We start from the raw sequence: 12,955 nt of genomic DNA on the forward strand, positions 1-12,955 counted from the left end.
CACCCAGCCCTGACACTTCAAAACCATCAGCTTGATTTCTCCTTTCCCTTCCATCTTAACCAAAGTGGACAAGGAGTCTTGCATACAGGGGAGACACACCAAGAGTAAGACAATAATTCCCCTTAAATTTTACAATCTAAAAATGTTAGAAACACAATACAATTTAACTTTTGTAATACAGACAATGAACTTCAGATAACGTCAATTACATTTCCATATTATCAAACACCTAGCCTTAGACTCTTATTAAATCTGAATTCAAATTCTTCTCAGCTCTTTTTCTTCTCTCTCTTTAAGTAAATGTAGGAACAGTTGATCTAAGCATTGACAAATCAAAGGGGCAGTCCCTTTATAGATACAAATACAGAAACCCAAAAGAAAACAATAATGAAAAGGCCCTTTAAGATCCAGAAAAAAAAGTCTTTTCTTATACAGCTGTCTGGCAGAGAATATGATCAGTGAAGTCCTCTTGTCCTTGGTATTTGTTCCAGCCATCTCCAGCACAGCATCTCAGCATCTTCTTCTTGTTGTCTTCTTGTAGGAACCAGCTTTCTGTCCATTCTCTTACAAAAGTGATCTTAGCACAATTTTAAATTACCATTTCTAATCCTTATAACCCTGATCATTTTTATAAACTCAAAATTGAAATCATGGCCAATTGTACTTTATATTGATGCATTATTAATTTCCTTACCAGGGGGATGAGATTTCACTAAGGAATTAATAACAGGCTCCAATACACACATGTCAATGTTTAACACAGCACATATAAAATCTTAAACTTTTAGTCATGCCTTGTTTCTTTGATGGCATTTACAAAATAAACCACAAGCCATTCTTCTTTTAACATTATTAATTGTAACAAAACTTTAGACCAATATGATATTATCCAAATAACAAAAATAACATTCTCACAAGCCCCTAATTATCTCCATACCATTATCAAGTATTAAAGGACTCTAACTCAAAAAGGAACACACACACTGGAACACTAGTCCCAGTTCTATAGTAACCCAAGATGTTCCATTATCTATTATTTTAATAAATTTGTTACTGTACTTACAAAACCTTCTAATTATAAAAACTAACTCCAGGATCAGTTGCTCAGACAGCCTTCCTTGATATTTATACCTGGAATTAGACTCAGAAACAATCAGTCATTAGTCCCATTAAGTCTTTGAATAGCAAGTTCCAACAATCAGTTTAAAATGTGACTATAATCTCACATTGCCTGAGGAACATATCTAAAATGATCTCCATAACTTTCATGCATTTCCACTCTTGTTTATAAAAGCTTACTAAGTTGATGCAAAAGTCCTTGAGTAACACGAATTCCAAGGTATTATCAAGAAACTGAATTCCTAGTTATCACAGAATCCCTAAATATCACAAAATTCCTTGGTCAAAAAGGTGTTGAAATAAAGTCTCATATTGGTAACAGTAAGAGACTGACTGCAAAAAAAAATACTACTGTTCTCAGAATCCTTTTAAATAAAGGGGAACATCTCAAGGTGAGTCTTAAGCAGTTTGCATAAATTTCTGCACATGTTCTAGTTCCAGATTAAAATATTATTAGATTTCCCAGTAAGATAACACACAAAAAAAGCTCATATCTTATACTGACTACTTGCTCTGATCATAGAAACTTAGTATAGAAGGAAAAAGAGCAGGGACATATCAAATATGACAGGATAAAACATCCTTAGTTTTGTTTAAATTCAGATAGAGTCACAATTCTCCAATCATGCAGTATCTGTTTTTCCTTATAGCCAGACTCAGGAATAGTCAGGTGGGAAACATTCCTTTCCAAAGGAACACAATGGGGAAATTAAGTCAGGAGGATACCTAGACTGAGACTAAGATTGTCCCCTCCGCCTTTTCCCAGATTAGTCACATTTACCTCCACCTGTTACCAACACAGAATCACGTATACTGGCATTTCTCTCAGATACTGATTTTAATGCAGACAACTATACCCAAATTCAAACTCAAAACTAGTTATAGTCCCAAGAGCCTTTTACTTCAAACAGCAAGTTTCACTAATCACAGCTTAAAGCCAGATACAGTTAATTTTGCTCTCATAGGATACAAAATAAGGGGGAATTGCCATGTACCCCAGAGAGGGCTAATATTGGTGCCACAATCCCTTTCTTTTGTACTTCAAAGCCTAGACTTCCCCAGGACCACCAGTCCATGCCGTAAGAGCCTGACTCATACTACCCATCCCCCAACAAACCTGGTTGTTAGCCTTAAGAAAGAACCTAACAACATTTAGCTTATATAAAAAAAATGCTTTTCTGACAACACAGATGATACAGTTGCCTACCAAATTATACAACAAAGGAATACAACAATACCATACTTTAGAACCAAAACCAATTAATAATGTCTCTGGGCTACCACCATCCCCTCACTAAACAGTAAACTAAAATACATAAAACTTTCTTGGCCACATAGTTCTTAATGCCAGATAACAATATGTGCTCTGTACCCTTGGCCCTTTATAAAGATATATTATCCACAAATTCATATATTTATTCGATATTTCAGTTCCCCATTCACATCCACATTTTCTAAAAAGTTTTACAAACAGTTTGGAATCACCTATTGTAACCAAGTCAGTTTAAAATGTACTGGGCCAGTATTCTAACTTTTTGCTTTCCCTTCAGGTAAACACCTCTGGAGCTTAAAAATTAATTAAACACAACTTTCTTCTTACATTTCTGAAGGGAGATAATTGAATCTCTCCCTCCTCTCTTGCCAAACGGCTTTTACAACTTTAATAACATTCAAATTATGAAGAGTCACTTGACATAACAATACAGAAGTTTACCAATTTACAGATCCTTACATTTTCCCAATTTATCTTAATACCAAATAATGTAATAAGTTCTGAACATCATATTTCATTTCCTCGGCAGCAGTCACCCCCAACAAGCTGCCACCCTCGGGACAGCTCCCAGCTGCCCATAAATTACCTTTTGTTTGTGCTCTGGTACACAAAAAAACTTTTTCTCTTTTAGGTAAGGCAGGAATGGTTAAAAACTTATTTAGCCTGCCTCCCTTTGATCTGATTTTTTTTTCTCTTCTTCTCTCTCTCTTCTACATTCAACAATCTGGCCAAAACTGTAATTCGGGAGAGAGGAAGAAAATATTTTCCAACAACTCTTCAAGAGTTCCAAACCCTTTTACCTTTCAAACCTCTATTCACACTATAAAGTATTTTCTCTCTTTTTCTCATCCACCCCTCTAAGGCTGCTGTTACCAGGGAGGAAGGGAAGGAGAAACAAAGAGGCTGCCTGACTGCAAAGGATCAGAGTACACATACAAACAATCAATCATATCACACACACAGAGACACAATCACAGAAATTGGACATATAATAAATTGCTGTTATATTCTCAAATCATTAAATCATATTTAACCATTTTCTTTTATCTTTCCCTTTATATTTTGGTGGTTCATTCCAGTTCCAAAGCTTATTCCCTAAGGGACTGTTTTCTTGGTATACCACCAACCTTCTGCTCTGTGGTGCTGGGTTAAAATTTATCTGAGAGTCTGTCGCCAGACTCTCCCAGGTCAGGGACCTACGAATATTTCAGGACCTCACCTTAGGCCCTCTCGGAGGGGTCGTCCCCATCCCTCAGTCACCTGAGCGCTCACCTGTCTGCGTCTCTCCAGGGATTTCTCCAGGGATCCATCCCAAAGACCCACAACTTCTGGCACATCCTCAGGTTCCCTCAGTCACCTGAGCGCTCACTTGTCAGCGTCTCTCCAGGGATCTCTCCAGGGATCTATCCCAAAGACCCACGAGTTCTGGCATGACCTCAGGTTATATGCATATAACTTACTGACTGCTTTCTCCACCGGCCGGAGTTTTACACTTGCACCACACTACCACTATCAGAGCGCTTTCTTTATTTCTTTTACTGTAAGTTTCTGTTACTCGGAATTCCTCTCCTCGGGACTTCTGCCGCTCAGGAGGGAGACCCATCCCCAAGTCGGAGAGCCACCAAGAAAAACGGCTGATGGGCGCCTGCTCTCAGCCCTTAGAGAGGGTCGACTCCTAAGAGGCTTATTTCCTGGCCAATGCACCAAACTGTGTGGGATGCCACTCAAATTAAAAAACACACAGAGGTATCCAAGGAGAAACAGAAAGTTAATTTATTATTATTATATCAAACCTCGAGATTTGGGTGTCCCTCCACCAGAATACTCTGATGAAAGGAGACACAGACAGCAACAAAGGACCTGATTAAATACCCTAATGGGCAAATTCCCCCCTCCCACCAACTGGCCAATATTTGGCTCACGTTCTCAATGTCCATAGAAACTGGAGACAAAACAATGAACACAATATACATATCTATATTTCTTAGTTTGCTGAAGTAATACCAAAGAAGCAATTAAAGATGTGCACTCAAGCTAGACACTGTACTGTATAGCCAGGTCACCACAACCGAAATATAGCAACAGGTGCATGAACAAAATACAGGGGGGGCTTCTTCAGAAGTTTCAGGCTTGGCAAACTTTAACTACTTAACAGTAGCATGGGGGGGGTACTTGGGGTTGAATTCCCATAAATCAGGTGATTTCTAGTAAATTGAAACTTAGGCCTGTCAGGCTGCTATGCCTGCCTTGAGTCTAACACAATTTCTATTTATTCTCCTAAGAAGTTTTCTCGGGACCCCCATCCCACTCAGCCTTATCCCAAATCTTAATTACACTGAGGAGTCTTCACTGGGTCATCCCATTCATTACCAAAGCTAATCCCTCTACATACTGTCACTTATTTTCAGTCTCTGTCTATTGGCTCATTTCCTACTGCTTACAAATATCCCCATGTTTCCTCTAGCCTAAAAAGGATCCAGTTGATCCTTCCCTCTCTATAACTTTCATCCTATAGCTCTTCTGCCCTTGTAGCTAAATTCCTCAAAAAGTGCCATCTGCAAAAGGTGAGTCCACTTTCTCTCTTCACACTCCCTTCTTAACCCCTTAAGATCTAGCTTCTGGCCTCATTATTCCTCTGAAACTGCTCACTACAAAGTTGTCAGTGATCTCTTAATTGCCAAATCCAAAGACCTTTTCTCAACCCTCATTCTCCTTGACTTCTCTGCAGCCTTTGACACTATTGGTCACCCTTTTCTCCTTGATACTGTCTTTTCTATAGGTTTTCTGGGTACCATTCTCTCCTGGTTCTCCTCCTACTTATCTGACCACTCCTTCTCTGTCTCATTTGCTGGCTTCTCATCCAGATCAAGTCTTCTAACTGTAGGTATCCCCCAGGGTTCTGTCCTGTTTTTCATTTGGTGATCTCAATCAGCCCTTGTGGATTATTTACCAACTTTATGCTGATGATTCTTAACTCTACCTATCTTGCCCCTATACCTGCTGAACACCAGTCTCACGTCTACCATCTCTCAGACATCTTAAACTTGATGTCCAGTAGACATCTTAAACACATATCCAAAACAGAACTTTCTGTCTTTCCCCCTAAAACCTCCCCTGCTCCTACCTTCCTTGTTACTAAAGAGCAGTCCTCCCAGTCCCTCAGGTTCAAAAACTAGGGCAACCTAGGAGGCATCCTCAATTCTTCAGTGTCTTTTACATCCCTTTCCCCTTCCCTACATATTTAACACTTTGCCAAGGCCTATTGATTTCACCTTTGCAACATCTCTTGTGCATGCCTTCTTCTTTTCTCTAACACTGTCCCCACTTTAGTTCAGATCCTCATCACCTCATGCCTGGCCTATTGGAATTGCCTGTTAGTGGGTCTACCTACCTTAAATCTCTTCTCATTCCAATCCTTCCTCCTCTATTCAGCCACCAAAATGATCTTCCTAAAGCACAGGTCTGATTATGTTACCCCCCTCCCCCCTCTCAATAAAGTCTGATGGTTCCTGGAGCTATTGCCTCCAGGACCAAGTATAAAATGCTCTGTTTGGCATTCAAAGTCCTTTACAACAGTAGCCTTCTTATACCTTATTCTCCCACATGTACTCTTCAATACAATGACACTAGCCTTCTGGCTCTTCCACAAATAAGACATTCCCAGTGTCTCAGCTCCAGGCATTTTTTCACTGTCTTCCATGCCTCCTCCACTTTGCCTACTGACTTCCCTGACTTCCTTTAAGTACTAGTTAAAATCTAATCCTTTACAGAAAGACTTTCCTAACTCCTCTTAATTTTAATACCTTCTCAATTATTTCATATTTGTCCTTTAGGAAGCTTGTTTATATAAGTTTGCATATTGTCTCCTTAATTAAATTGTGAAGCCCTCGAGGACAGGGACAGTCTTTTGGCTCTTTTTGCATCCCCAGCACTTAGCAGAGTGCCTGACACACTGGCACATAGTAGGTGCTTAATAAATATTGCTTGCTTGCTTAACAGAAGAAGACCCTGAAACGAGATGAAATGTAAGTTTGAGCAATAGCTAGTAGCCCAGTTTGGTAGGAGATTAAGGGTATGAAAGAGAATAGCATGGAATAAGGTTGAAAAGGTAGATGGGAGCCAGACTATGAAGGGCTTTAAATGCTGAGAAGTTCTTATTTTATTCTAGAAACTAAAAGCAGGAGCTGCTGAAGATTTTTTGAGCAGGGAGACATAAGATATAGAAAGACGTGTTTTGGGAATGTTAATTTGGCCACATATGCTATAAAGTATGCATTGGAGAGAGGAAAGATTAGAAGCAGGAATACTAGTTAGGAAGTCATTGCAGTAGTAGTAGTAGTATAACAGAAATAATGAAAGTCCAAACTAGGGTTGTGGCTGTGAGTAAAAAGAAGGGGATGGATGTACCTGGGTTCATTGATTTTTGGTGTTTATTTTTTCATCATTCTCTTTTTCCTCAATATAGCTACCATTATTCTAATTAAAAGAATTTGAACAAAGAAATTGGGGCAGCTATATTGCACAGTGGATAGAGTGCTGGGCCTGGAGTCAGGAAAATTCATCTTCCTGAGTTCAAATTTGGCCTCAGACACTTACTAGCTGTGTGACCCTGGGCAAGTTGCTTAACCCTGTTTGCTCCACTTTCTTCATTGGTAAAACGAGCTGGAGAAACAAACAGCGAATGACTCCAGTATCTCTGCCAAGAAAATGTCAGATAGGGTCATGAAGAATTGGATACAACTGAACAACAACTGAACAACAACAAAAAAAACCATTTTTAAATCAAAATGAATCAAGTATTAAGCAATAGGTCTACTGGGTGATACAAATAGTAACAATGAAACAAACTACTCCCAATGAGCTTTTGTTCTTTTTTTTAAATTCAATTTTATTTCCAGTTCCAAATTCCCTCCCTCACTCCTCCTCTCCCCTACTCAAGGAGGCAAGAAAAAATAAAATTTATTACAAATATGTATAGACATACAGAACAATTTTCTTCATTAGCCATGTCCCCCCCCAAAAAAAGAAATATGAGTTTGCATTCTAATGAGAGAGATAATATACAGCATGATTATAAAGTGTGTCATATCTGAAAATAAATGACCAAAGAGCCCACACAGGTTATCCCAACCAAGTTAATTCTAAGAAATAAAATAAAAACAAAATTCTAAAAAAAAAAAAGAGCTAACAGTGGTCATAAGCAAAAAGCTTTCTTTATTGGAGGAGAGAAACTAAGATACGTGTGCTAGGGCCTCCTACAGGAGGATACCTGCTTTAGTAAGGTCAAACCTTGATCCATATAGCAGTGGCTATGCAGGAGCTGTAGCCATGACAGTGAGAGTTAACAGCAACAATGAGACAAGTTTGATTCATAGCAGGGCTTCACAACCGGAACATGGGTCATGCAGGTGTTTGTCTGAGCTCAGGCACCACTTGGGGCTGGTACCGAAACAATTTGGGATTTTGCTTTGGCAGAGTTTAACCAGAGGGTGAGCACAAAGAATTGTTGTTATGCCAAGCTCAAGGCACAGCCTTAGCTCTGGAAAACAGAGTGCCCCCTAATAGTAAAAAGAGAGGGGTGGTCTTGGCATGGGGATTCTGACAAGTGAATAAATAAAATATTTAAAAAATAATTAAATACAGGGTGGTTTGGGAGGGAGGGAAACAGATGCCTTTTCACACCCAGCTGAATGAATTTCGGGCTTATTTGTATTTGATAGAAGCTGAAAGGAAGAGAGACATTTTTTTCTAACAAGATTCAAGGGGAAATTTATGTTGGAACTTGTTGAGACATAGATTCCTCCTGCTTTCTGCTTGATTTTAAGCTAAAGTTCTAAACACATTGCAGACAGTTGTTTGACTTCTGACACATTTGCCAGAATGCAGATTTGACCTGAGGACCACCCTATGCTCTGATATGTAAGCTTTGGCCATATCTGGGCCTCCATACTGCTTCCTACTTCCTGGCCATTTCCTAACCATGATGCCTCCCCTCTTCCCAATCTTTTTAACTCCTCTTTACATATTGTCTCCCTTCATCAGAAAACAAGTTCTTTGAGGGTAGGGACTATCTTGTTTTCTTGTGTTTTTACCCCTAGCACTCAGCACAATGCCTTGAACCTAGAATTTAATAAATGCTTTATCATTCGTTCATAGTTATCATTATTTGTTTGACAGTGAGTGTACTAGACACAAACTGAAACATTTTTATTTCTTGCTGTTGTGCTTCCTTATTACATTACTAAATGGTATTCTAGCAAGTGATCTAACCAGTGTTCTACCATATCATGCCAGTGAACCCTTCCATGTCCTAAATTTTGGGCCTCTAAACAAAATATTCAGAAAAGGCCCCTTACCTTTCAGTAACTGCAAAGCAAACTCTGTCTGTCCTTGCATTTCTTTGTGTCTGCATTTCCCCTTTCTCCCCTTCTGCATTTCTCTGGGGCTCACCTGTCTGTGTTCCTGTCTCAGTGTGTTCCTCAGAGTTTTTCACTTTGTGCCTCACTCTGCCTGGCAATGAGGTCCTATCATAATTCTCTTTAATTCATGGCAGCTGAGATTCTCTAGAAGCCAATTTAGTATAGAGGCCTGACTGAATGAATGAATGGATAAATAAGGCTTTTATTAAGCACTTATTGTGTACAAAGTGCTGGGGATACAAATAGAAAAGTGAAACAGTTCCTGCTGTAAAATTCCTGCTATTATGCTATTATCATAGTCTAATGGGGGAGACAACACATGGCAAAGGTTTCAACTGATGAAAATGTCACATGGTTCTAAGAGTATAGCAACAAAGCAGATATTAATGTTTCTTCTTTAATGTCATTTTCACAGACAAGATGATGTATGTTTCTGATGTTGAATCATTTGCCAATGCAAGGACTTTGCTGGCAAGAACTTTCCTTTCTGGATTTTCAGTAGCTGTAGGGCTGTAGCACTGCAAGAGCAGTTGAAAGGCTGTATCTCCACAGGAGTTATTTCCCAGGTTGAAGGCTGAGGCATTGGGCTGGAAGCACTCAAGGCTCTTGAGTTCAAGGTCCTAGGCTGTCTCTGTCAGAGTCTGAGGGAAGATGTTAGTGGTCAGGGTGGTGGTGGTGCTTTGACTTGCCTGGACTGTGCTGCCTCCAGTCTCTTCCTCCAGGGCCCTTCTTCTTCTCTGCCCCGTGTGTATTAGCTATTTGGTATGGCTGGACCTTTCTCCACAACGTTTGATTCTTTAGATAATCGCTCTGAGGGATAGGCTGGAAGTAGGGGACCCTGTGCCTATCTGCCTTCTGGTGGTCATTGGTTGGCAATTGTTGCTGACGGGGACGTGGAAGGTGGGACACCACCACAATCACTTCTCCCCTTCATCTGACTGGGATGGCTGAGCTGGAAGCAAGTCTGGTAGTTTTTAAAACACTGGCTTGGGATTTAGAAAGCCTGGTTTTTAGCTTATTTCTGCCACTATCTTGCTTTGTAACCCTGGCCACATCATTTAACCTCAATGGGCCTTGGTTTCCTCCTTTATTTAGTAAACGGACTAAATGAAAGTGGTACAATGGAAAGAGCATTGCATTTGGAGTCTGAGAATCCTGAGTTCATATCCTGGTTCTGCCAGTTACTGCCAGTGTGGTCTTGGGCAAGTCACTCTTCCTCTCTGGGCTCCTGTGTAGGGCATGCACTATTAGGATCTTGAGGGTTCCCCAACCCTCTTTTCCTTCCATGATTTCTTTCAATAGCCAAAAACAGGATATTAGATCCCTCTTGTTGTATCAGGAAAAGGGGGGAGGGGAGCTTATAGAATAAACAATAGCCTGGGAGTCTGGAGAGTGGAACTATGGTATAGTGGAAAGAACATTGTCTGAAGTCAGAGACTTCAAATCTCACCTCTGTCATTACTTTTGTAACATTGGTCCAGTCACTTAAATTCTCCAGACCTCATTTTCTTCATCTGTAAAATGAGGGGATCAGAGTTAATGACCTCTGGGATCCCTTCCAGCTCTAGGTTTATGGTCCTAGTAGTTCAATCTTTTTTTGTAACTGATGCTTTTTGTTATTATATCACATTCATTTCTGAAATGTCTTTCCTCCCATTCCATACTATTAAACCTTCCCTTATAACAAGAATTAGGAAAGGAAAAAATATACCATTTAGCAAAACCACCCAACACAAGGATTGTACATGATACTGTATGCAATATTTCATACCCATAGTCCCCTAGTTGTGTAATGAAGGAAGGGAAGTACATTTCCCCAACTTTGCTCTGGGCCTAAGCTTGATCATTATACTTATACAGCATTTAATTTAATTTTATTTTCCATTATCTTGTTGAAGTTGTGTATATTGTTTTCCTGATTCTGCTTATTTCATTCCCTATAGATTCAGAAAAGTCTTCCCTTGTTGCTCAGAGTTCTTCTTAGCTGTGTCTTATAGTGTCATAATGTTCTATTATATTCATGTACCACGATTTCTTTAGGTGTTTCCCAGTTGATGGACACCTATTTTGTTTCCAGTTTTTTGCTACCACAAAAGCTGCTGCAATAAATATTTTGGTATATTTTGGGTGTTTCTTTTCTTTCTTTGACCTTGGGGCTTATGCTGTCCAGTAGGACCTCTGGGTTGAAACACTCTGTTAGCTTAATTCTAAATTGAATTCCAGGATCATAGTATTACAGATTTAACAATTGGAATGGAACTTAAAGGGCATCTTGTTCAACCTCTTTATCTTACAGATGAGGGAATAGAGGCCCAGAAAAGTCAAGTGACTCAGCTAATATGATACAAATAATAAGTGGCAGATCCAGAATTTGAACCTATAACCTCTGACTCCAAAACCAGCACCTTTTAAATTGCTCTGTGCTGTTTCCCCACAGTGCCATTTACTGTTACATGCATCAGACAGATTTAGAAGGATTAGGTCTGAGAAAACATTATCAAATCTGGAAATTGAGAAATCATCAGTAACTTTGGAGAGAGAACTTTCAGTTAACAGATGAGGTGGGAAGCCATATTTCAAGGGGTTAAGGAGAAATAATGAAGGCAGTGAGGGTAGTCATCTTTTTCAAGGATCATGGCTAACAAAGGAAGAAATAGGATAATAATTTGGAACGGTAGTCTAGTAAAAGTTTATTGAGGATAAGGGTGGATGTGAAGTTAGTAGGAAAGGAACCAATTGAAGATACAAGAAAGGATAGGGAGGGTAAACAATGATTTCATTAAAGAGAATGACAACAATGAGAAAACATACCAGAATTTATAGGATGAGCCACAGCAGTACTTAAGAGAAAATTTCTAAACATATCAAGAAAATAAAGACCAGTTCAGTGAATTGGGCATGCAACTAAAAAAGCTAGAAAAAGAACAAATTAAAAATCCCCAGTTGAATACCAAATTGGAAATCCTGAAAATGAAAGGAGATATTAACAAAATTGAAGGTAAGAAAACCACTGAACTAATAAATAAAACTTGGAGGTGGTTTTATGAAAAAACCAATAAAGTAGATAAACAATTGGTTAATTTGATTTAAAAAAAAACACAACAAAGTACCAGTATCAAAAATGAAAAGGGTGAATTCACCACCAATGAAATTAAATGAAAACAATTACTAGGAACTATTTTGCCCGATTACATGCCAATAAATCTTGCAATTTAAGTGAAATGGATGAATATTTACAAAAATATAAATTGTCCAGATTAAGAGCAAATAGGATACTTAACCATATCTTAGAAAAAGAAATTGAATAAGCCATCAATGAGCTCCCTAAGAAAAAATCCTGAGGACCAGATGGATTCACGAGTGAATTCTACCAAACATTTAAAGAACAATTAATTCTAATACTGTATAATCTATTTGGAAAATAGGCAAAGAAGGAGTCCTTCCAAATTCCTTTTATGTCACAGTTATGGTACTGATGCCTAAACCAGGAAGAGCAAAAACAAAGAAAAACTATAGACTGATTTTGTTAATAAATATTGATGCGAAAATTTTAAATAAAATACTAGCAAGGAGATTACAGCAATATATCACGAAGATCACACACTATGGCCAGATGGGATTTATACCAGGAATGCAGGACTGGTTCAGTATTAGAAAAATTATCAGGATAATTGACCTCATTAATAATAAAACCAACAGAAATTGTATGATTATCTCAACAGATGCAGAAAAAGCTTTTGACAAAATACAGTGCCCATTACTATTCAAAACATTAGTGGGATAGATAGATGGCACAGTGCATAGAGTTCTGCCCTTGGAGTCAAGAGGACCTGAGTTCAAATCCAGCCTCAGACACTTGACACTTACTAGCTGGGTAACCCTGGGGCAAGTCACTTAACCCCAATTGCCTCACCAAAAAGCAAAAAAACAAACAAAAAAAACCACCCACTAGACAGCATAGGAATAAATTGAGCTTTCCTTAAAATGATAAGTAGTATCTCTAAACCCATCAGCAAGCATTATCTGTAATAGAAATAAACTGGAAGCCTTCCCAATAATATTAGGGGTGAAACAAGGTTGCACGTTATCACAACTATTATTCAATATTGTACTAGAAATGTTAGCTTTAGTGTGAAGAGAAGAA

Source organism: Phascolarctos cinereus, unplaced genomic scaffold (assembly GCF_003287225.1).
Source record: "Phascolarctos cinereus isolate Bilbo 61053 unplaced genomic scaffold, phaCin_HiC Scaffold_4;HRSCAF=312, whole genome shotgun sequence".
Taxonomy (NCBI): Eukaryota; Metazoa; Chordata; class Mammalia; order Diprotodontia; family Phascolarctidae; genus Phascolarctos; species Phascolarctos cinereus.